General features: G+C 43.0%; 1 pseudogene; it reads right to left on the bottom strand.

The window, feature by feature from the left end:
- LOC109230640 lies at positions 5,969-9,216 on the bottom strand (annotated as a pseudogene).

Below are 23,947 nucleotides of genomic sequence, written 5' to 3'. Positions count from 1 at the left end.
ATCAATATTTCCTATAGGCATGCTTTCTAGCCGTTTACTGATTTTAGGCACCTTTTACAGACGTTAACAAGACTGCAGAAATCCTACGAGCATGATATCTAGGATGCAATTGATTATTATTTGACCTATAACTGTTTGCCTAACGATAGATGCGAAAATGCAGAATCTTAAAGACATGGTCTCTTCATGCAGAATTCTTATGAGCAAGATATCTGTATGATATACAGAATTCTTATAGGCATGGTTTCTACATATGACAGTGCAGAATTCCTATAAGCATGATTTCTATATATGAAAGTGCAGAAATCTTATAGGCATGATTTCTATATGCAGATGCATAAACTTGTGAACATGATTTCTATATATGAAAGTGCAAAAATTCAGAAGCAAACCCTATAGGCAGGATGTCTATATGCTTAGTTGCAGAAATAAAATGTTAAATCCTATAGACATGTTTTCTACGTGTGAAATTGCAAAAATCAGAAATAAATCCCTATAGGCATATTTTCTACCCTTAGTGCATAAAAAATAAACCCCCTCCCCCTTTTTTTATTGAATCCCCATGAGTTTATACAAATTATTACAGACCAGTAGAACAAGACTGAAATTAAAAGTACATCAGAAGCTATCAGCTACATCCGAGCAGCCTAATTCAGACTTAGTGGCTAATAATATGAGATTGAGCCACTTTCGAGATCTAGATTTCCAAGGCCTTCTCTTATCTAGGGTGTTTCAGAGATCCAAGGGGTTTCAGGAACCCCAGGCAGTGCTTACACCCAAGATGCTAATCAGAATGAGTTATAGTGCAGTGTGGAAGAGCCAACCCTCAAGTGTCCAAGTTCAGAGGGAGCTCAGGGGTCCCAAGGCAAGGCTTACAAGAGAGGGACAGAACTTAAGTTCTAAGAATGAGTGCAAGTGCAATAGGGAGGGGTAGGGAGTGCCAAAGCAGGCTGGTGGTCACACCTAACCATGAGGTAGGCTGGCACACCCCTGACCAAACTTGTTGGCCAAGCATTGGAGAGTAAGGACCTATTGAAGGTCAAGCCACGGCCTGGGCAGTAATTAGAATACTGTCAGGCCAAAGCTTTAACTCAACACACATAATAAGGGAATGGGGATGGGAAATTGAAAGAGCTTAGGACCCAAAGGGTCCAGTTCATATCCATGGACAATAACTTCAGCTATATTGCCATGTTTTTGAACCATAGCTCAAAACACATAAGGGGATATAGGAATGGGATTCATTACAAGAAATGGGCAGAACACATTACACAAACATTAAATACTTCAGACATTAAAGTGAACATGGACATAAGAACTGGTAGGTAAACACATTGGAGTTGGGGCTACAATTAAAACTAGGACATACCAGTTTCAGAAAGCAAAGAGAGCAGAAATCTTGTAACAGGCCACAATACAAATAGCAAGAGTATACTTATGAGTGTGAGTCTGAGTTCAGAAAAAAGACTCGAGTGTTGGTCGTGTGTGTGTGTTAAGAAAGGAGTAGGTATTTATAGTTTGAAATCAGGCAGGGAACAAAGGTAAGAAAATAATCATGTATCAATTAGAATCAATCAGTAGCAGAAAATCCTTTAATTGAGGAGTTCAAATTTGAACGGTAAAGGGCAGAAACTATTTAAGGAAGGAGATCAAGTAAACATATTGTGCATAGCATACAAATAAGGGGCAAATACATAGGGGTTTTAATTAAGGAAAGAAAATTTGAAACACACGGTTAAGTAAATAAGGCAAAAACAAAGTAAATCAATTAGTACATAGTAAATCAGGGAATCAGGGATTCAAAATCAATAATGAACCAAGTCAGAAATAAGGGAATCGAAAGGTCAAAGAGAGTTTTCAAATAAAACAAGGAAAGAATAAATCATGCTTACACAAGGAAGTCTGAAATCAGTCCCAAAATTCTAGAGGGACAACCAGTGTATATAAAGAATGCACAACATTGGGCGTGTGAGGTTAAATCATGACAAAGAGAAACAATAATGCTAGCGAAACATGATAGTCGTATAGGCTAATCAGAAGCATGCTAAAGAGTCAAGTAAATAGGGTCTTATAGATTTTAGCAAAAAGTCAGAACCACATGGAGAAACAAAGTTGAAACAAAGATGAAACAACTTCAGGAACTCAAAGATTAGGGTTTTGAAAACAAGCAAGTTTGGAGATGAGAAGCACACAAAGCACGTAACAAGTGGCCTCAAACTCGAATGAAACCCCCAAATTCTAGGGTTTTTACCATTAATCGAGTCTAGAGACGAAAACAAGCAAGTCAGGCAAAAGAATACTAACGAAATAAGTTCAGAAAACTCAAAGGGGCTGAGACCTTAAACATGTATTTCCCAGAAAACTTCTTGAAAACATAATAAAAGAAAAATCGTGCAAAATACAGTAGGGGAAGTCATAAGAGCAAGGTAGAAGAAAACGCAGCAGAAGAAAACATATAAGAATCACAGTAGAGCATGTAAAATCAGAGAAACCGTAAGTCGGAGAAGATGAAAGGTTTGAAAGCAAACTTTTGAAAGAAACTTTGAGAAATCGTTTGAAAACCTTAAAATAAACATACATCTAGAACAGATCTAGAGGAATCAGGAGAACCTCGAAAGGCTAGGGTTTCAGAAGAACCCTAGAAGCGAGAAAGCCTGGAAAAGTCACGATCTAAGCCAGAGAATATCACAATCAGGCTCAAAAGACCAAGAGCCACCGAAGCAAAGCCGGAGATGGCCGGGATCTTCGAATAGGTTAAGATCTGAGTGAAGACCCTCGAGGTCTGGCCTCGATTCTTCAATCAACAGGCATGCAGGAGCCATTGGAGGCAGGTACAGGCCTTCAATGGCTTTGGAAGCCAACGATTCAGGCGATTTGGGGTGGTAACCGGAGGGAGGCGGCTAGGGTTAGGTTTAGGTCTTAGAGAGAATCAGAGATGAGAGGGGATTCGAGGGCGGCGGGTTAGGAGAAATGAGGGAATTAGGGTAGTCGTGTGGATTAAAAGAGGAAGGGACGAATAGGGGTCGGTGATCTCAAATATCAACGGCCAGGATAAAAAAAAAGGTTCTAGGTCGCGGGTTAGGTTTAAACGGAAATGGGTTGGGAATTTGGGGCTGAGATTGGACCTAATTTGAGGCTAAAATTGAAATAGATGGGGATAGTATTTAAATATCCAATTTTCCTTTGTTTAATTTTATAAAAATAGTGAAAATTACTCTGGGATAAAATCAAAAGCAACGAACCCCTTAATAATTCATAAATATTAATTGAAAAATACTGGAACCAATTTTACAATTATAAAATACTATTAATCGTAAAATAGGCTATGATTGCAATTATATGCAATTTAGCTTTAAAAATACCAAATAAATTCGTAAAAATGTGCCAAAAATCACCTTAATTATAGTTTGGTGTAAATATGAGAATGAAATAAGTTATTCACCAAAAAATGATAATTTTGGAAATGAATACTGGATTTTGTTGTATTAAAATAGGCAATAAATTGGTTAAAAAATCATTAAAAATTTTGAAAAGTACCGAAACTCTTGGGTGTGCTTATATATGCACATATATGGTATTCTGGAAATATTTTGGGTGTAAAACTTAGGGAAAATTGGGTATCAACAGCTGCCCCTCTTTACCCGGGAAGGATGAAAGAGTTGTCGGGTAAAGATATGATGGCCAATTTTGACCGGAAGCGGCGATTTGACAAGAATTTGACCGAGCTCTAGTTTCTGAGCTGCCTACATATCCCTGGTTTACAGAAATCAGGCCGTATGTAGTTCAGGAACCATTGACGGAACATGCCGATGGAGATTCGAAAGAGACGGACACGATGTTTAGGGTGGTAAGAAGTATTTGAAGTTTAATCGGCTGCGGGAACCGGAGCGGGATCGCTCCTGCTGAGGCGGCCGTTGCTGGCCGGTGTACCTGCAAGTGAGAAATACGGGCGTATATCGTGCATAAACTTAAACGTGTTGCAAGTTCCCATTGGACCATGAATGCTGTCTTTGGACGGTTAGGATGACGTCCTCGGACCATGATGTCCTGGGCCATGAAGCGCAAAATCAAAGGATTCGCAGGCTATGAAATGATGTTCTCGGGCTATGATAATGATGCCTCCGAACCATGATGCCTTTGAATAATGATGTGCATGATATAAAGCGGGTCCTCGGGCTATGAAGATGATGCCTCCGAACAATGACGCCCTCGGACAGTTTGGCGGTGTTTCAGCCCATGAAATGCAAGATTTGGCGGTATTTCATCCCATGAAATGCAAGATTTGGCGCTATTTCAGCCGGTGCAGAAAAATGTAGATGGCGATATTTCTGCCGACAGAAATTTAAATAAAACAGCGATGTTTGTAAAAAATGTAAATGGCGATATTCAGCCGACAGAAGTTAAAAATAACCAGGCGATGTTTCAGCCGATGTAGCAAAATGTAAATGGTGATATCTCAACCGACAAAAAATTTAACTAAAGCAGCGACGTTTTAGTTGATGTAGAAATGTAAATGGCGTTATTTCAGCCGATACCGAGAATTAAATAAAGTTGGCGATACTTCAACCGATAAAGAAGGGTGATTATAAATGGCGACGTTTCAGCTGATAGGGATTTAAACAAAAATTGGCGGTGTTTTAGCCATGCAAGATTTGTATGAAGATGGCGGTATTTTAGCCGATGCAAATAGAGGTGGCGATATTTCAGCCATGCAGATGGAGACAGCGCTTAGTCTCGAAAGGCAGAAAGGTAGCCTTATGCAATGCAAGAAAATGCAGGATGGAGACAGTGCTTAGTCTCGAAAGGCAAAAAGGTAGCCTTATGCAGTGCAGATAATGTAGATGGAGACAATGCTTAGTCTCGAATGGCAGAAAGGTAGCCTTATGCAATGCAAAAAAATGCATGATGGAGACAGTGCTTAGTCTCGAAAGGCAGAAAGGTAGCCTTATGCAATGCGGATAATGCAGATGGAGACAGTGCTTAGTCTCGAAAGGCAGAAAGCTAGCCTTATGCAGTGTAGATAGATAGAGACAGTGCTTAGTCTCGAAAGGCAGAAAGGTAGACTTATGCAATGCAGATAATGCAGATGGAGACAGTGCTTAGTCTCGAAAGGCAGAAAGGTAGCCTTATGCAATGCAGATAATGCAGATGGAGACAGTGCTTAGTCACGAAAGGCAGAAAGGTAGCCTTATGCAATGCGAGAATGTAAAAGGACGAGTAGTAGTGAGACTTCTTAGCTGATAGCTGATATCGTGACTGCTGGGGAGGTTGTGTATGGATAGCAATTACGAACAAGTGATGATTCTGAGAGGTTGCGTTCTTGAGAAAGTATGCGTGCATAAATATACCTAACAAGAACAAGAGGTTGCGTTCTTGTTAGTCTGGTGCCTGCATCCAAAGAAAAATCGTGAGTTTTGTAAGGGGGAAAGGCTAGTTCGTTTTCCCCTGGCTTCCGGCGTTGCTTATCATTGGGGTAGCATTGCTAAACAGCAGCAATTCGAACAATAGTTATGCATGATTTAGTAAATATAATGTAAGTAGAAAATAGTTTTCTTTAGATGAACCAACGACTACGACGTGGTTCAAGACATTGCAACCTTTCTTGCTCCGGAATTTTGAGGGTCCTCCTCAAAATTCTGCCCCAGCTTACTGGGCTGGCGCTTCTGACGGCTGCGCTGAACGGCTAAAAAAAATCAACTTCGGAATTTTGAGGGTCCTCCTCAAAATTCTGCCCCAGTTTACTGAGGTGACATTCCTGGCGATGAATGGCTGAAAACTAACTTCGGAATTTTGAGGGTCCTCCTCAAAATTCTGCCCCAGTTCCAATAGCAGGGAGGAAAAATGGAATTTTTATTAAATTGTGACCGAACCCATAGGGCTGCCTACGTATCCCCTCTTAAGCGGGAATCAGGTCAGGCGTAGTTCAAATTACATCATCATAAGAAATCATAAGTGGTTACACATAGTATCTTTTCACTACATCTGAATTGATCGGCTTTGGCCAAACTTCTCCGTCCATTTCTGCAAGAATAAGGGCTCCTCCAGTTAGAACCCGGTGAACCATGTACGGACCTTGCCAGTTGGGAGAGAATTTCCCCTTGGCTTCATCTTGATGTGGGAATATTTTCTTCAACACCAGTTGCCCGGTGTACTTCCTTAGCTTAACTCTTTTGTTGAAGGCTCTGGACATTCTGTTCTGATACAACTAACCGTGGCAAATTGCATTCATTCTTTTCCCATCTATAAGGGCTAACTGCTCGTAGCGACCTTTTACCCATTCTGCGTCGTCCAACTCTGCTTCTTGTATGATCCTCAAAGAGGGAATCTCTACCTCGGCAGGGATGACCACCTCTGTACCATAAACCAGCATGTAGGGAGTTGCTCCGGTCGATGTGCGGACCGTGGTGCGGTATCCCAGTAGGGCGAATGATAATTTCTCATGCCATTGTTTGTGACTTTCGACCATCTTCCTTAATATCTTCTTGATATTCTTGTTGGCTGCCTCTACAGCTCCATTCATCTGAGACCTGTAGGCTGTAGAATTCTTGTGTTTGATCTTGAATGACTCGCACACGGCTTTCATCAAGTCGCTATTGAGATTGGAACCATTATCAGTGATGATTGATTCTGGAATCCCGAATCGGCAAACAATACGGTCACGGACGAAATCTGCCACAACTTTCTTAGTTACTGCCCTGTATGACGCTGCTTCAACCCATTTGGTAAAATAATCAATTGCCACCAGGATAAACTTGTGCCCGTTTGATGCGGCAGGCTCAATAGGTCCAATAACATCCATTCCCCAGGCGGCGAATGGCCACGGTGAGCTTGTCGCAGTAAGCTCGTTTGGAGGCACCTTTATCTGACAGCGATGGCATTTGCGAACATACTGGATACAGTCTGTTTCCATAGTCATCCAAAAATATCCTGCTTGGAGTATCTTCTTTGCTAGGACAAATCCATTCATGTGCGGCCCGCAGGTCCCTGCGTGCACTTCGTCCAATAGTTTGGATGCTTCTTTTGCTTCGACACACCTTAGTAAACCCAAATCGGGAGTCCTCCTATACAGGATTCCCCCATTGTGAAAGAAGTTGTTGGATAATCTCCGAAGTGTGCGCTTCTGAGTGGCGTTGGCAAGTTCTGGATATTCTCCTGTTGTCAAGTACTCCGTGATGTCGTGGAACCATGTTTTCCGTCCGCTTCTTCCTCAACGTGAGCACAATAAGCTGGCTGATCATAGATCTTTACTGGGATGGGATCAATGAAATTTGTGTCTGGATGCTGGATCATGGATGATAAAGTAGCTAGTGCGTCAGCGAACTCATTTTGGACCCTGGGGACATGTTGAAATTCCGTTTTTGTGAATCTTTTCCTTAACTCCTATATGTGATGCAAGTGGGGAGTATCTTGGAGTTCTTGGTTGCCCATTCTTCTCGAACCTGATGTATGAGCAAGTCTGAATCCCCGATCACTAGCAGCTCCTGAATGTTCATGTCAATGGCCATCTTGAGCCCCAGGATGCAGGCTTCGTATTCGGCCATGTTGTTGGTGCAAGGGAATCTGAGCTTGGCGGATACCGGGTAGTGCTGGCCGGTTTCTGATACTAGGACTGCTCCTATGCCAACTCCTTTGAAATTTGCAGCTCCGTCGAAAAACAACCTCCAACCCTCGTAGGATTCTGCAATATCTTCTCCTACAAAGGACACTTCTTCATCAGGAAAATACGTTTTCAGGGGTTCGTATTCTCCGCCGACAGGATTCTCAGCAAGGTGGTCTGCTATGGCTTGGCCCTTGATCGCTTTCTTAGTTACGTAAACAATGTCGAATTCACTTAGAAGGATTTGCCACTTGGCGAGCTTGCCAGTGGGCATGGACTTCTGGAAGATATACTTCAGCGGGTCCATCCTTGATATGAGATAAGTAGTGTAGGCACAGAAATAATGACTCAATTTCTGAGCTACCCAAGTCAGAGCACAACAGGTGCGCTCCAATAAAGAATACCGGGCCTCGTACGGGGTGAACTTCTTACTGAGATAGTAGATGGCTTGCTCCTTTCTCCCCGTTTCATCATGTTGTCCCAGAACACAACCGAAGCGCTCCATCCAAAACCGCAAGATAAAACAATAGAGGCTTTCCTGGCTCGGGCGAAACCAAGACTGGCGGCGTTGACAGGTATTCCTTGATTCTGTCAAAGGCTTTCTGACAATCGTCAGTCCACTTAGTAGCAGCGTCTTTCTTCAACATTTTAAAGATGGGTTCACAAATGACTGTGGACTGAGCTATGAACCGGCTGATATAGTTGAGCCTCCCCAGGAAACCCATTACGTCCTTCTTGTTCTTTGGCGGTGGCAATTCTTGAATGTCTTTGACCTTTGACGGGTCCAATTCTATTCCTCGACGACTCACGATGAAACCTAGTAATTTTCCAGCAGGAACCCCGAATGCACACTTGGCGGGATTCAGTTTCAGATTGTACTTCCTCAATCTGTTGAAGAACTTTCTCAGGTCTTCCATATGATCAGTGGCTTTCTTGGATTTGATGATGACATCGTCCACATATACTTCAATCTCCTTGTGTATCATGTCGTGAAAGATAGTAGTCATGGCTCTCATATAGGTGGCGCCAGCATTCTTCAACCCAAATGGCATCATTTTGTAACAATACATTCCCCACGGCGTGATGAAAGCCGTTTTCTCTGCATCTTCCTCATCCATCCATATCTGATGATATCCGGCGAAACAATCAACAAAGGACTGCAACTCATGCTTGGCGCAGTTGTCGATAAGAATGTGTATGTTCGGCAAGGGGAAGTCATCTTTGGGACTGGCCCGGTTAAGATCCCGGTAGTCGACACAAACTCTAACTTTCCCATCTTTCTTTGGTACTGGCACGATGTTGGCTAACCATGTCGGATACTCTACCTCTCTGAGAACCTTAGCTTTGACTTTCTTAGTAACCTCTTCTTTGATTTTCAAACTCATGTCGGGTTTGAATTTCCTGAGCTTCTGTTTTACCGGCGGATAGGCTGGATCTGTTGGCAGTTTGTGAGCTACAATGGACGTGCTGAGACCAGTCATATCATCATACGACCAGGCGAATATGTCCTCATATTCCTTTAAAAATTCTGTGTATTCTTCCTTTTCTGATGGTGACAGGTGAACACTGATGCGAGTTTCTTTGACATTTTCTGTATCTCCCAAATTAACGACCTCAGTTTCTTCCAGGTTAGACTTAGGTCTATTCTCAAAATTCTCAACCTCTCTGACGACCTCTTCTGGTATATCATCCTCTTCTGAATCTATATCCTTTTGCTGCGTTGTTCGTTGCAAGTCACAATCGTTGGTTCATCATCAAAGTAAGTAATAGTAATGCTGTGTAAAAATAGAGTAAATGATAGAGAAAATAATAAGAGCGAGATATATGATAAACTGAAATGCTTTGATTAAATTCATGATTGATTGGAACATCGGAGCTCTTTTCAAAATTGAAGACAATGCAGAAAAAAAATCAGCTAGTAAAAGTAAAATGAGATGCATGGTGCTTTTGTTTAGCCTTGCTACCCCGAAGTTTTCCGGGCCCTGACGGTTCTAATTGACCAATTGCTGAGGCGGTCTCCTCGGTTCACCGCTTGTATGGAAGGGCCTTCCTCCCCTTCCTCCTCGAAAAGAACACAGCAATCCATATCATCATCCTCCAGAAACAGATTCTTCATGGCTGCCAATGCTTCATCTTCTTCTGACCCATATATAGTATCTACCGGTTGGAAGGTCTGCTCCAGGCTAGGTATCGGAAGCTCCAATGGATAGTAGGGGCCGCGCCATGGTGGCGACCAGTTCTGGAATTCTTCCCAAGTATAATCGTACCCTAAGCCAAATGTAGTACCATGCTTCTTTAGTTTGATGGGCTTAGTGATCCCCTGGAGGTTTTTGCCGAGTCCCTTTCCAGGCTCGTACCCACACCACTTCAGGATACTTTCAATCTTGTTATCCCACCACTTATCCTTGTCTACAGCGTTGACCCTTTCAATGTGGTGGTATGTTTCTCCGCCTATTCTCCTTCTGCCTCCAATCATTGGGATGGTTTGGCGACTATATATGGGGTTACTACCATCGCCATGAATAATCACCTCCTGGTGATTCCATTCGAATTTCACTGCCTGATGTAGGGTCGATGCTATGGCTCCAGCGGCGTGGATCCAGGGCTGTCCTAACAGCAAGTTATAGGATGTCGGGACGTCTATCACTTGAAAGTCGACGTCGAACCATGTTGGCCCCATTTGCAAGCATAGGTTGATTTCTCCAATAGTAGCCCTTTGGGACCCATCGAAGGCCTTGACATTGATAGCCCCATCTTTGTTTTCGTGCAGGCTTTTTCCCAAGGTTCTGAGAGTTATCAGCGGACAGATGTTGAGGCTGGATGCTCCATCGATTAGGACTCTAGTGATGAAATAATCCTCGCATTGCACAGTGATGTGCAGTGCCTTGTTGTGGCTCAGTCCTTCCGGTGGCAGCTCATCTTCGTGGAAGGTGATTTTATGGCTTTCCAGCACTTGTCCTACCATATTTGCCATTTTGCCTCCAGTTATGTTGCTGGGCACATAAGCTTCGCTCAGTATCTTTATTAAGGCATTCTTGTGAGCGTCAGAGCTCTGTAGAAGAGCTAGGATGGAGATCTATGCTGGTGTTTTGTTTAATTACTCAACGACCGAGTACTCCTTAGCTTGTATTTTCCTCCAAAGATCGTCGAGCCCAGTTTCAATAGGCCGTCCCGAGGCTTGCTTACTGGACTCAGCTAAGTTTTCTGGGGTATAAATCCTCCCTGTTCTGGTCATTCCTTGTGCAGCAATTGTTTCTCCTGTCTTGGTCTTTTCTTTCCTCCTAGCTTCGGCAGTGTAATCCCATGGTATTGCATTTGAGTGTAATGGTGTTATGTCTGACATTGCCACAGGAATAGGTACCGTTGGGGGTAACACAGCAACTTCAAAGGGTGCAGGTGCTTTTGGAACTCCAAATTCAACCTCAATTGGCCCGGGCACCTTTGCAGAAGGAGGCGCTTCAAATTTGAGAGGTATAGACATGTTTACTTCATCGTCCCTGGAGGGCTGATTCTGCACAACAATTGGGCTAAGTGTAACCGCTGGTTTCTTTGGTTCACCACCTTCAGCAATCAAACCTATCGGCCCTTTGGGGTCCCAATCATCTTCGATCTCGATCATGTGAATGTTCCCACCTTTGTGGTCAGGCAGAGGGTTGTTGCGATCATTAGGAGTAGGCTCCTTTGTTACGATGACCTTATTGTTGATCAGGGTTTGAATCTTGTCCTTCAATGAGCGGCACTCGTCGAGGGTGTGTCCCTCCATTCCGGAATGGTACGCACAGGTCTTATTAGGGTTGACCCACTGGGAAGGATTCTCTGGAGTTATGGCTGGGATAGGGGTGACGTAACCAGCAGTTTTAAGTCTCTCGTACAGCTGATCAATTGGTTCAGCGATGGCTGTGTATTGTCTGGGAGGTCTGCGGTCGAAATTTGGCCTAGGTCTGGGGAAATTTTGGCGGGTGGGAGGTGATTGGTAATGAGAGGGTTGAGAATTATAAGCTTGGTAGACAGGTGCTGGTTGAGAGTATCTAGGTGAGGTGGGTTTATATGTGAGAGGTGGAGATGATTGGTAGACGGGAGGTGGATTTGGATAGGAGGGTGCGGGTGCTTGGTAATTCGGGATAGGTTGATATGTAAGTGGAGGTGATGGGTAGGTGTGGTATTTTAGGGGTGATTTGGCTCCCTGTGCGACCATTACGACACTCACATCTTTCTTCTTGGACGTGCCACCAGACTTTAAAGCCTTATTGGTGGCCTGTAATGCTTTAAGATTAGTAACCCCCGTTTATACACGTGGTGTTATCGCGTGGTCATCATATCCATATCTACCCTTCTCACCCCATTAAGGTATTAAAGTGCGGAATGTCTCGTTACTTATTGCATGCTAGTACCCGTCCCAATCCTATCAGTACTCGGAGGCATTTGGACTAAGTAGTCCTAATGGGAGAGGGGTTTGGGGCCTTTTGGAGAGTTTTCAAAGGAAAAAATACTAAGGCGTCAATCAAAACACATAATGCAAGTAAAGGGGGAAGCAAATAAGCAAGTAGGGCTCACATAAGCCTCCTAAAATCAGATAAAGCCATAGAGTTTAGCATGTCTTGCACGTACTGGTTTAGACTTAAATTAAATTAAAGCAATAAGCGGACTGGTTCAGCACATATTTTTGGACAGGAAGTCTACATTAGGCTTACTCGAATGCAGTTGTCTAAGACTGATCCAGTTGATTAGTTAAGCCTTTTGTCTATGTGTTAAACAGACCTATAGGCATGGTATCTACTGGTTTCAGGAAAGAGGCAAACTGATTACAGAAAAAGGTTGCCAGTTTTAACAGAATAATACAGGTTTTGCAGTTGATATTGCTTAAACGAGAGTGATAGTTCAGAATCAGTATTTCCTATAGGCATGCTTTCTAGCCGTTTACTGATTTTAGGCACCTTTTACTGACGTTAGCAAGAGTGCAGAAATCCTACGAGCATGATATCTAGGATGCAATTGACTATTATTTGACCTATAACTGTTTGCCTAACGATAGATGCGAAAATGCAGAATCTTAATGACATGGTCTCTTCATGCAGAATTCTTACGAGCAAGATATCTGTATGATATACAGAATTCTTATAGGCATGGTTTCTACATATGACAGTGCAGAATTCCTATGAGCATGATTTCAATATATGAAAGTGTAGAAATCTTATAGGCATGATTTCTATATGCAGATGCATAAACTTGTGAACATGATTTCTATATATGAAAGTGCAAAAATTCAGAAGCAAACCCTATAGGCAGGATGTCTATATGCTTAGTTGCAGAAATCAAATGTTAAATCCTATAGACATGTTTTCTACGTGTGAAGTTGCACAAATCAGAAATAAATCCCTATAGGCATATTTTCTACCCTTAGTGCATAAAAAATAAACCCCCTCCCCTTTTTTTTATTGAATCCCCATGAGTTTATACAAATCATTACAGACCAGTAGAACAAGACTGAAATTAAAAGTACATCAGAAGCTATCAGCTACATCCGAGCAGCCTAATTCAGACTTAGTGTCTAATAATATGAGATTGAGCCACTTCCGAGATCCAGATTTCCAAGGCCTTCTCTTATCTAGGGTGTTTCAGAGATCCAAGGGGTTTCAGGAACCCCAGGCAGTGCTTACACCCAAGATGCTAATCAGAATGAGTTATAGTGCAGTGTGAAGAGCCAACCCTCAAGTGTCCAAGTTCAGAGAGAGCTCAGTGGTCCCAAGGCAAGGCTTACAAGAGAGGGGCAGAACTTAAGTTCTAAGAATGAGTGCAAGTGCAATAGGGAGGGGTAGGGAGTGCCAAAGCAGGCTGGTGGTCACACCTAACCATGAGGTAGGCTGGCACACCCCTGACCAAACTTGTTGGCCAAGCATTGGAGAGTAAGGACCTATTGAAGGTCAAGCCACGGCCTGGGCAGTAATTAGAATACTGTCAGGCCAAAGCTTTAACTCAACACACATAATAAGGGAAAGGGGATGGGAAATTGAAAGAGCTTAGGACCCAAAGGGTCCAGTTCATATCCATGGACAATAACTTCAGCTATATTGCCATGTTTTTGAACCATAGCTCAAAACACATAAGGGGATATAGGAATGGGATTCATTACAAGAAATGGGCAGAACACATTGCACAAACATTAAATACTTCAGACATTAAAGTGAACATGGACATAAGAACTGGTAGGTAAACACATTGGAGTTGGGGCTACAATTAAAACTAGGACATACCAGTTTCAGAAAGCAAAGAGAGCAGAAATCTTATAACAGGCCACAATACAAATAGCAAGAGTATACTTATGAGTGTGAGTCTGAGTTCAGAAAAAAGACTCGAGTGTTGGTCGTGTGTGTGTGTTAAGAAAGGAGTAGGTATTTATAGTTTGAAATCAGGCAGGGAACAAAGGTAAGAAAATAATCATGTATCAATTAGAATCAATCAGTAGCAGAAAATCCTTTAATCGAGGAGTTCAAATTTGAATGGTAAAGGGCAAAAACTATTTAAGGAAGGAGATCAAGTAAACATATTGTGCATAGCATACAAATAAGGGGCAAATACATAGGGGTTTTAATTAAGGAAAGAAAAATTGAAACACACGGTTAAGTAAATAAGGCAAAAACAAAGTAAATCAATTAGTACATAGTAAATCAGGAAATCAGGGATTCAAAATCAATAATGAACCAAGTCAGAAATAAGGGAATCGAAAGGTCAAAGAGAGTTTTCAAATAAAACAAGGAAAGAATAAATCATGCTTACACAAGGAAGTCTGAAATCAGTCCCAAAATTCTAGAGGGACAACCAGTGTATATAAAGAATGCACAACATTGGGCGTGTGAGGTTAAATCATGACAAAGAGAAACAATAATGCTAGCGAAACATGATAGTCGTATAGGCTAATCAGAAGCATGCTAAAGAGTCAAGTAAATAGGGTCTTATAGATTTTAGCAAAAAGTCAGAACCACATGGAGAAACAAAGTTGAAACAAAGATGAAACAACTTCAGGAACTCAGAGATTAGGGTTTTGAAACCAAGCAAGTTTGGAGATGAGAAGCACACAAAGTACGTAACAAGTGGCCTCAAACTCGAATGAAACCCCCAAATTCTAGAATTTTTACCATTAATCGAGTCTAGAGACGAAAACAAGCAAGTTAGGCAAAAGAATACTAACGAAGTAAGTTCAGAAAACTCAAAGGGACTGAGACCTTAAACATGTATTTCCCAGAAAACTTCATGAAAACATGATAAAAGAAAAATCGTGCAAAATACAGTAGGGGAAGTCATAAGATCAAGGTAGAAGAAAACACAGCAGAAGAAAACACATAAGAATCACAGTAGAGCATGTAAAATCAGAGAAACCCTAAGTCGGAGAAGATGAAAGGTTTGAAAGCAAACTTTTGAAAGAAACTTTGAGAAATCGTTTGAAAACCTTAAAATAAACATAGATCTAGAACAGATCTAGAGGAATCAGGAGAACCTCGAAAGGCTAGGGTTTCAGAAGAACCCTAGAAGCGAGAAAGCCTGGAAAAGTCACGATCTAAGCCAGAGAATATCACAATCAGGCTCAAAAGACCAAGAGACACCGGAGCAAAGCCGGAGATGGCCGGGATCTTCGAATAGGTGAAGATCTGAGTCAAGACCCTCGAGGTTTGGCCTCGATTCTTCAATCAACAGGCATGCAGGAGCCATCGGAGGCAGGTACAGGCCTTCAATGGCTTTGGAAGCCATGGATTCAGTTGATTTGGGGTGGTAACCGGAGGGAGGCGGCTAGGGTCAGGTTTAGGTCTTAGAGAGAATCAGAAAGGAGAGGGGATTCGAGGGCGGCGGGTTAGGAGAAATGAGGGAATTAGGGTAGTCGTGTGGATTAAAAAAGGAAGGGACGAATAAGGGTCGTTGATCTCAAAGATCAACGGCCAGGATAAAAAAAAAGGGTCTGGGTTGGGTTATTTGGAATAGGGTCGCGGGTTAGGTTTAAACGGAATTGGGTTGGAAATTTGGAGCTGAGATTGGACCTAATTTGAGGCTAAAATTTAAATAGATGGGGCTAGTATTTAAATGGCCAATTTTCCTTTGCTTAATTTTATAAAAATAGTGAAAATTACTCTGGGATAAAATCAAAAGCAATGAACCCCTTAATAATTCATAAATATTAATTCAAAAATACTGGAACTAATTTTACAACTATAAAATACTATTAATCGTAAAATAGGCTATGATTGCAATTATATGCAATTTAGCTTTAAAAATACCAAATAAATTCGTAAAAATGTGCCAAAAATCACCTTAATTATATTTTGGTGTAAATATGAGAATGAAATAAGTTATTCACCAAAAAATGATAATTTTGGAAATGAATACTGGATTTTGTTGTATTAAAATAGGCAATAAATTGGTTTAACAATCATTAAAATTTGGAAAAGTACCGAAACTCTTGGGTGTGCTTATATATGCTATTCTGGAAATATTTTGGGTGCAAAACTTAGGGAAAAATTGGGTATCAACAGCGAACACGAAGAGAAATTTGCCTGATGCCCCTAGTCCGTCTTACCTCTACACGAACGCGTACCTATGGATGCGAACGCGAAGAAAAGGATCTTCCTACCTTGCAAACGTGAGCCCCTCTTCGTGAACGCGAAGAGCAAACGCTGCCTGCCTCCAAATACACTAGCGAATGCGATTACTTCATCGCGAACGCGATGAAGAACACCAAACACCAGCTGAACAGCAGTCCAAAGATGGAAGAAATTGGCCCGTAGCCCATCTGAAACACACCCAATGTCCCCGGGACCCCGTCTAAAAACACCAACAAGTTCCATAACCTAATATCGACTCGCTCTAGGTCTCCAATCACATCAAAAAATGTCGAAACTACGAATCATACCAAGAATCGAACTTATGAACTTTCAAATCGTCCGATTTCTAAAACTCACGCCGAAACCTATCAAATCAACCTGGAACGACGTCAAATTTTGCAGGAAAGTCCCAAATGAAATAATGGATCTGTATCAACCCTCGGATTCACATTTTAACCCCGGTATCACCAAAGTCAACTCTTGGTCAAACCTCTTCCAAAACTTCAACTTTTTTTTCCAATTTTCGATGAAATGCTTCAAACTACCCTACGGACCTCCAAATCCAAATCCGGATGCACGCCTGAGTCAAAAATCACCATACAAAGCTATTGAAATCATCAAAATCCCATTTCGGAGTCATTTACACAAAAGTCAAATTCCGATCAACTCTTACCGCTTAAGCTTCCAAAACTTGAATCCTTTTTCCAAATTGATTTCGAATCATTCGGTAACTGAACTCGACCACGCACGCAAGTCATAACACATAATGTGAAGCTACTCAAGACCTTACGCCGCCGAAGAACATTAATTTTCAAAATGACTGGCCGGGTCGTTATACAAACCATGTAAGCGACATCATGAACCTTCCAATCGGCGTAACTCTACTTCCTAGACTACGCTGTGTGAAGCCGATCCTGATTCAATTTAACCTTGTCCAATGCATCCTGAACTAAGTCAGTACCCAATTTCCTAGCCTCACCCGGCTTAAACCAACCCACCGGAGATCGACACCGTCTCCCATACAAAGCCTCATACAGGGCCATTTAAATGCTCGACTAGTAGTTGTTGTTGTAGGCAAACTCCACGAGCGGCAGAAATGGATCCCAAGAACCCCCGAAATCAATGACACAAGTGTGTAGCATATCCTCCAATATCTTAATGGTGCGCTCGGACTGTCCGTTTGTCTGAGGGTGAAATGTTGTACTCAGCTCAACCTGGGTGCCCAACTCTCGCTGCACGGCTCTCCAAAACTGTGATGTAAATTGCGTGCCTCGATCTGAAATGATGGATAATCTGAAATGATGGACACTGGCACACCGTGAAGGCAAACAATCTCGCAGATGTAAATCTCAGCCAACTGCTCTGAAGAATAAGTAGTTCCAACTAGAATGAAGTGCGCGGACTTGGTCAGCCGATCCACAATCACCCAAATATCATCAAATTTCCTCGAAGTTTGTGGGAGCCCAACTACAAAATCCATGGTGATCCGCTCCCATTTCCACTCTGGAATCTCTAGCCTCTAAAGCAATCCACCCGATCTCTGGTGCTCATACTTTTCCTTCTGACAGTTAAGGCACCGAGCTACAAATCCCACTATATCCTTCTTCATTCTCCTCCACCAATAGTGCTGCCTCATGTCCTGATACATCTTCGTGGCACCTGGATAAATGGAATACCGCGAACTGTGGACCTCCTCAAGCATTAACTCACGTATCCCATCTACATTAGGCACACATATCCGGCCTTGCAACCTCAACACCCCATCATCCCCAATAGAGACATCTCTTGCATCACCGTGCCGAACCTTGTCCTTAAGGATAATCAAATGAGGATCATCATACTGGCACTCTCTGATTCGATAATATAAGGAAGACCAAGAAACCACACAAGCTAGAACCTAACTGGGCTCTGAAACATCTAAGCTCACGAACTGGTTGGCCAAGTCCTGAACATCAACTGCAAGCGGTCTCTCACCAACAGGAATGAATGCAAGGATACCCATACTCACTGCCTTTCTACTCAAGGCATCGACCACCACATTGGCCTTTAGGGGATGATACAGAATAATAATATCATAGTCCTTTAGCAGCTCCAATCATCTACGCTGCCTCAAATTTAGATCCTTCTTTTTGAACAAGTGTTGGAGACTCCGATGATCTTTAAATACATTACAAGACACACCATAGAGATAGTGCCTCCAAATCTTCAATGCATGAACGATGGCAGCCAACTCCAAATCATGAACATGGTAGTCCTTCTCATAGGGCTTCAACTGGCGTGAAGCATAAACAATCACTATACCCTCCTGCATCAAGACATACCCAATACCAATCCGAGAAGCATCACAATACATTGTATAGGATCCTGATGCTGAAGGCGAAACTAGAACTGCAGCTATGGTCAAGGCAGTCTTGAGCTTCTGAAAGATCTCCTCACACTCTCTGACCACCTGAAAGCAGCACCTTTTTGGGTCAATTTGGTCAAGGGCGAAGCAATAGACAAGAAACCCTCCACGAAGCGACAATAATGATCGGCCAAGCCGAGAAAGCTCCGATACTCCGTAGCTCAGGATGGTCTAGGCCAACTTTGAACCGCCTCTATCTTCTTTGGATCCACCTGAATCCCCTCACTGGACACCACGTACCCTAAGAACGCCACTGAGCTAAGCCAAACTCATATTTGGAGAGCTTGGCATAAAGTTTCTCCTCCCTCAACCGCTGCGACACAATCCTCAAATGATGAGCATACTCCTCTTGGCTACGAGAGTACAATAAGATATCATCAATGAATACTATGACAAACGAGTCAAGATAACGCTGAAATACACTGTTCATCAGATGCATGAATGTTGCTGGGGTGTTGGTCAGCCTAAAGCACATCACAAGGAACTCATAATGACCATAACGGGTCCTGAGTGCTGTCTTCAGAATATCCAAATCCCGAATCTTCAACTGGTGATACCAAGACCTCAAATCAGTCTTAGAGAACACCCTCGCTTCCTGAAGCTGGTCAAATAGATCATCAATACGTGATAAAGGATACTTGTTCTTGATTATAACTTTGTTCAACTGCTTATAATCGATGCACATGCGCATAGTACCATATTTATTCTTCACAAATAGAACCGGTGCACACCAAGTCGACACACTAGGCCTAATAAACCCCTTATCAAGAAGCTCTTGAAGTTGCTCTTCAATTCCTTCAACTCAGCCGCTGCCATACGATACGGGGGAATAGAAATGGGCTGAGTGCCCGGCACCAAGTCAATACCTATGTCAATATCCCTGTCGGGCGGCATGCCCGGCAAGTCTACAGGAAAAACATCCGGAAAGCCTTGTACCACAGAAATAGAATCTATAGTAGGGTATCAGCACCAACATCCCTCACAAAGGCCAAATAAGATAAACAAACCTTCCCAACCATCAGTTGGGCTTTCAAATATGAAATCACCCTGCTGGGAACAAAGTCTATGAACCTCTCCACTCAAACCTTGGCAACCCCGGCATCGCCAATGTCACAGTCTTAGCGTGACAATCTAGAATAGCATGAGATGGAGACAACCAATCCATACCCAAGATCACGTCAACCATACTAAGCAATAAGAGATCAACCCTAGTCTCCAATCCCCCAATAATCACTACACACGACCGGTATCACAATCCACAACAATAGTATCGCCCACCGGTATAGATACATGAACAGATAAAACTAAGGAGTCATGGGGCATATCTAAATAACGGGCAAAATATGATGATACATATGAATAAGTGGAACCAGGGTCAGATAATAAAGAAGCATCTCTGTGGCATACTAAGACAATACATGTGATCACTATGTCTAAAGCAACGGCATCTGGTCTGGAAGGAAGATCATAGAATCGGGCATGGACACCACATGATCGGCCTCCCCCTCTAGGGCAACCCCTAGCAGCTTGAGCCCCACCCTGAGCTAGCTGGGCGGGTGGTGAAGTAACTGGTGCTGAAGTTGTTGTCTGAATCCTCTACTAAGCTGGACCTCCCGAAAGACGGGGACAATGTCTCTTTATGTGACCCAAATTTCCACACTCAAACAACCCCTCCCTATGAATGGAGGTGAGTACTAAGGCAGACCCTGAGAACTAGAATAACTATCAAAAAGGCCCTATACAGATGAACCCTGAGCTGATGGTGCACGAGACGAACTCTGAGCTGGAAGGGCATTGAGAGATGACTGGCCCTGATGAGCACTGTATGAACCATGGTTGGATGATACACCACGGTGAACTAGACGAGCCAACTGGGCGTGCCTATAAGGACGTCCCCTGTTGTGGTAGAACTGATCCCCAAAAAGAACACCGCTGAAACCACCCGATCCACGAGGCCTCTTGGCCTCCCTCTTACCACGCTCCTGACTGCAGACCATCTCTATCTGCTGAACAATATCGACCACCTCGTCGAAAGTAGCACCAAATACCCTCTCTGTAGTCATAAGAAACCGCAGCTGATATGTGAGGCCATCAATGAACCTCCTAATCCTCTCCCTATCAGTAGGAACCAACCAAACTGCATGACGAGCCAACTCTGAAAACCTCATCTCGTACTGAGGCACAGACATGCCCTCCTGACATAGCTGCTCAAACCGTCTGCGCAGCTCTTCCCCGCGAGACTGCGGTACAAACTTCTCCAAGAAGAGAACGAAGAACTCCTGGCATGTAAGCAGTGCTACACCGACCAGCCTGCGCCTCTCATAAGCCTTCCACCATCTGAAGACAGCCCTAGAAAACTGAAAAGTAGTGAACGAGACCCCACTAGTCTCCAGAATACCTACCGTATGAAGAATCCGCTAGCACTTATCCAAAAAGCCCTGGGCATCCTCTGACTCAGCCCCGCTAAATGACGGAGGCTGAAGCCTCCCAAATCTCTCGAGTCTCCTCTGCTCATCATCAGACATAACGGGAACCACCTGGGCCTGAGCAGTTACAACTGGCTAGGCTGGTAGTGCCCCCAGTGTATGAAACCCCTACATCACCTGCTCTGGTGTACGGGCGGCGGGAGTCTGAGCACCTCCCCCGGCCTGAGAAGTGGCTGCTGCGGACGAAAATAAGACCGCCTTAGCAAGGCTAGTACACACGGTCAGAATCTGAGCCAAAGCCTTCTAAAGGCCTGGAATCACAATGGGTACAGCTGGTGGTTAAGCTGGCCCCAATAGCTCAACCGTATCTGGTACCTGGTCCTAAGTAGGAGCGACTGGTGGGTCTACAGGTGCTGCTCTAGCTGTTGTACAAGCTGCACCTCTGCCCCTACCGCGGCCCTTACCGCGACCTCTTCCTCTCGCGGCTCTAGCTGGTGGTACTGGTGGCTGTCCATCATGCCCGGTTGCATGTGTCCTCACCATATATGAGAGAATAGAATAACAGAAGTTTAGTTACCAGTATCAACAAATCCGTACGACAAGAATACAAGAATGTGAAGTTTCCTTAGGGTCTGGTAGACTCTCAAAGATAAGTACAGACCTCTCCATAGTGATCCGCAAGACTACACTAAACCTGCTCATGACTCGTGAGACCTATATAATCTAGGCTCTGATACCAACTTGTAACGACCCAAAACAAATTCGTCGTGATAGCGCCTATTATAGAACTTGGCAAGCCAACTACTCAACCATTTTCAACACTCTAAAGCTTTGAAAATACGGAAGCAGTTAAATTTAAGGAAAACCTTTTAAAAGCAAAATAAGAAATCATTACTCAATACAAAATCTCTCTCAAAACCAGGGCGTCACCGAGTACATGAGCATCTACATAGGAATATAGTCTAGTACAACGTCTAGAGAATAAAACTGAAATATAAAATGAAGAGGGGAGGAGAGTTAATGTCTGCGGACACCAAGCAGCTACCTCGATGATCTCCGAAAATTCGGACTTTGCAACTCAGCAATCACCGTAACCGGATGCACCTAGATCTGCACATGAGGTGCAGGGTGTACCATGAGTACAACCAACTCAGTAAGTAACAAATCTAACATTTGATATATTCTGAATGATATGGGGAATATAACCTATCTACATCAACATTCAAATGCACATGCTATATGTGATGCGCCACGCTAAAAGCCTCGGGTACTCACGCTCTTAGAATACTCAATCACTCAGTAATGTATATGGTCAATCCAGCCTAGGGAAGATCCATCCCGGATATATATACATCAACTGACAGTCAGTCACTCAGTATTGGGTAGGGCCAATCAACCCATAAGGAAGATCCATTCCCAGGTATAAATGATTCAGACAAGCTCCATGTCCAGGGAAGATCCATCCCTCAATATAAATCAACTGCGCTCACTGGGATGTGTATAGACTCCGGAGGGGCTTCTTCAACCCAAGCGCTATCATAAGCCAGATCCAGGCATAAATCAATAAAACATGCTACGGCGTGCAGCCCGATCCCATAAATATCACTCACAATTAGGCCCTCGGCCTCACTCAGTCATCAATCCCTCTAGTCTCTCTCTCTCTCTCGGGCTTACAATATTGTGAAACTAGCCCAAAAATGATGATACGATGTATTAATAAATAGCAAGAGAGATTGAGATATGATATGCAATGAATAAATATGACCGAGTACGAAATTTCAATGAAATCAATACGTCAATAGCAAGAAACGACCATTATGAGTCCAAACAGTACCAGCATATAGGCTAAACATGATTTCTAGCATGTTTGGCAGCTCAATTACTTTATCACATGATGAAAACACGGATATCAACAACATACAACAACATACCCAGTATAATCCCACAAGTGGGATCTGGGGAGGGTAGTGTTTACGCAGACCTTACCCCTACCTGGCAAGGTAGAGAGACTGTTTCCAATAGACAATGAAAACATGGATATCGACAAGATAAATCCACCATACAGTTCCATGGAAGACCAGGTCACAGTTGTTACGGTGCATGCCCAGATACCCATCACTTGGCATGTGCGTCACCTCAATACCAATTATATAACACATAATTCGGGATTTCGAACTCTCAGGGCCAAGTTTAGAAGTGTTACTTACCTCAGACCGTGTAAATCTCTACTCCAACACACCCTTGCCTCGTGAAACGTCCTCTGTATGCCTCGAATCTAGCCACAAACAGTTCGATACAATCAACACGAGCTAAAGGAATCAATTCCATAAGAAAATTCTAAGCTCTAAATCAAAAGTCAAAAAGTCAACTCAAATGTTGGCCCCAGTGCGCACGTCTCGGAATCGGGTAAAAGTTACAAAATCCGAACATCCATCCAATCACGAGTCCACCCATACCAAAATTACTCAAATCTGATGCCAAAATCTCGATTAAAACCTCAAAATTTAGCCTAAGATCTTTTTTCCAATTTTCCACCACAATTCATAAATTTAATGATGAAATCAAAGGCTTAATCATGGACATTAACCAAAACTAGGTATGAATCACTTAGCCCAAACACCAACGTGAAAATCTCTCCAAGAATCGCCTCCCACCGAGCTCCCAAATCAATTTTTGTGTTATAAACTCAAACTCTCGTTTTGAAATATTTAAAGTTCTGCCCAGTGATCCTTAATCTCAATTGCGAAAACTGCCTCGTGATCGTGAAGCACAACTCAGCTGCCGCAGGAATTAAGCCTACGCAAATGCATCCCACACCCGCGATCGCATACAACTGACTTCTCAGACCTACGCGATCACGTCCTTCCTCACACGACCGCAAAGAACAAATGCGGGAACCGCGGCTTCTACCTCCAATACCATATGCGAGCGC

Source organism: Nicotiana attenuata, chromosome 7 (assembly GCF_001879085.1).
Source record: "Nicotiana attenuata strain UT chromosome 7, NIATTr2, whole genome shotgun sequence".
Taxonomy (NCBI): domain Eukaryota; kingdom Viridiplantae; phylum Streptophyta; class Magnoliopsida; order Solanales; family Solanaceae; genus Nicotiana; species Nicotiana attenuata.
This window is presented reverse-complemented; position numbering and strand designations above follow the sequence as displayed.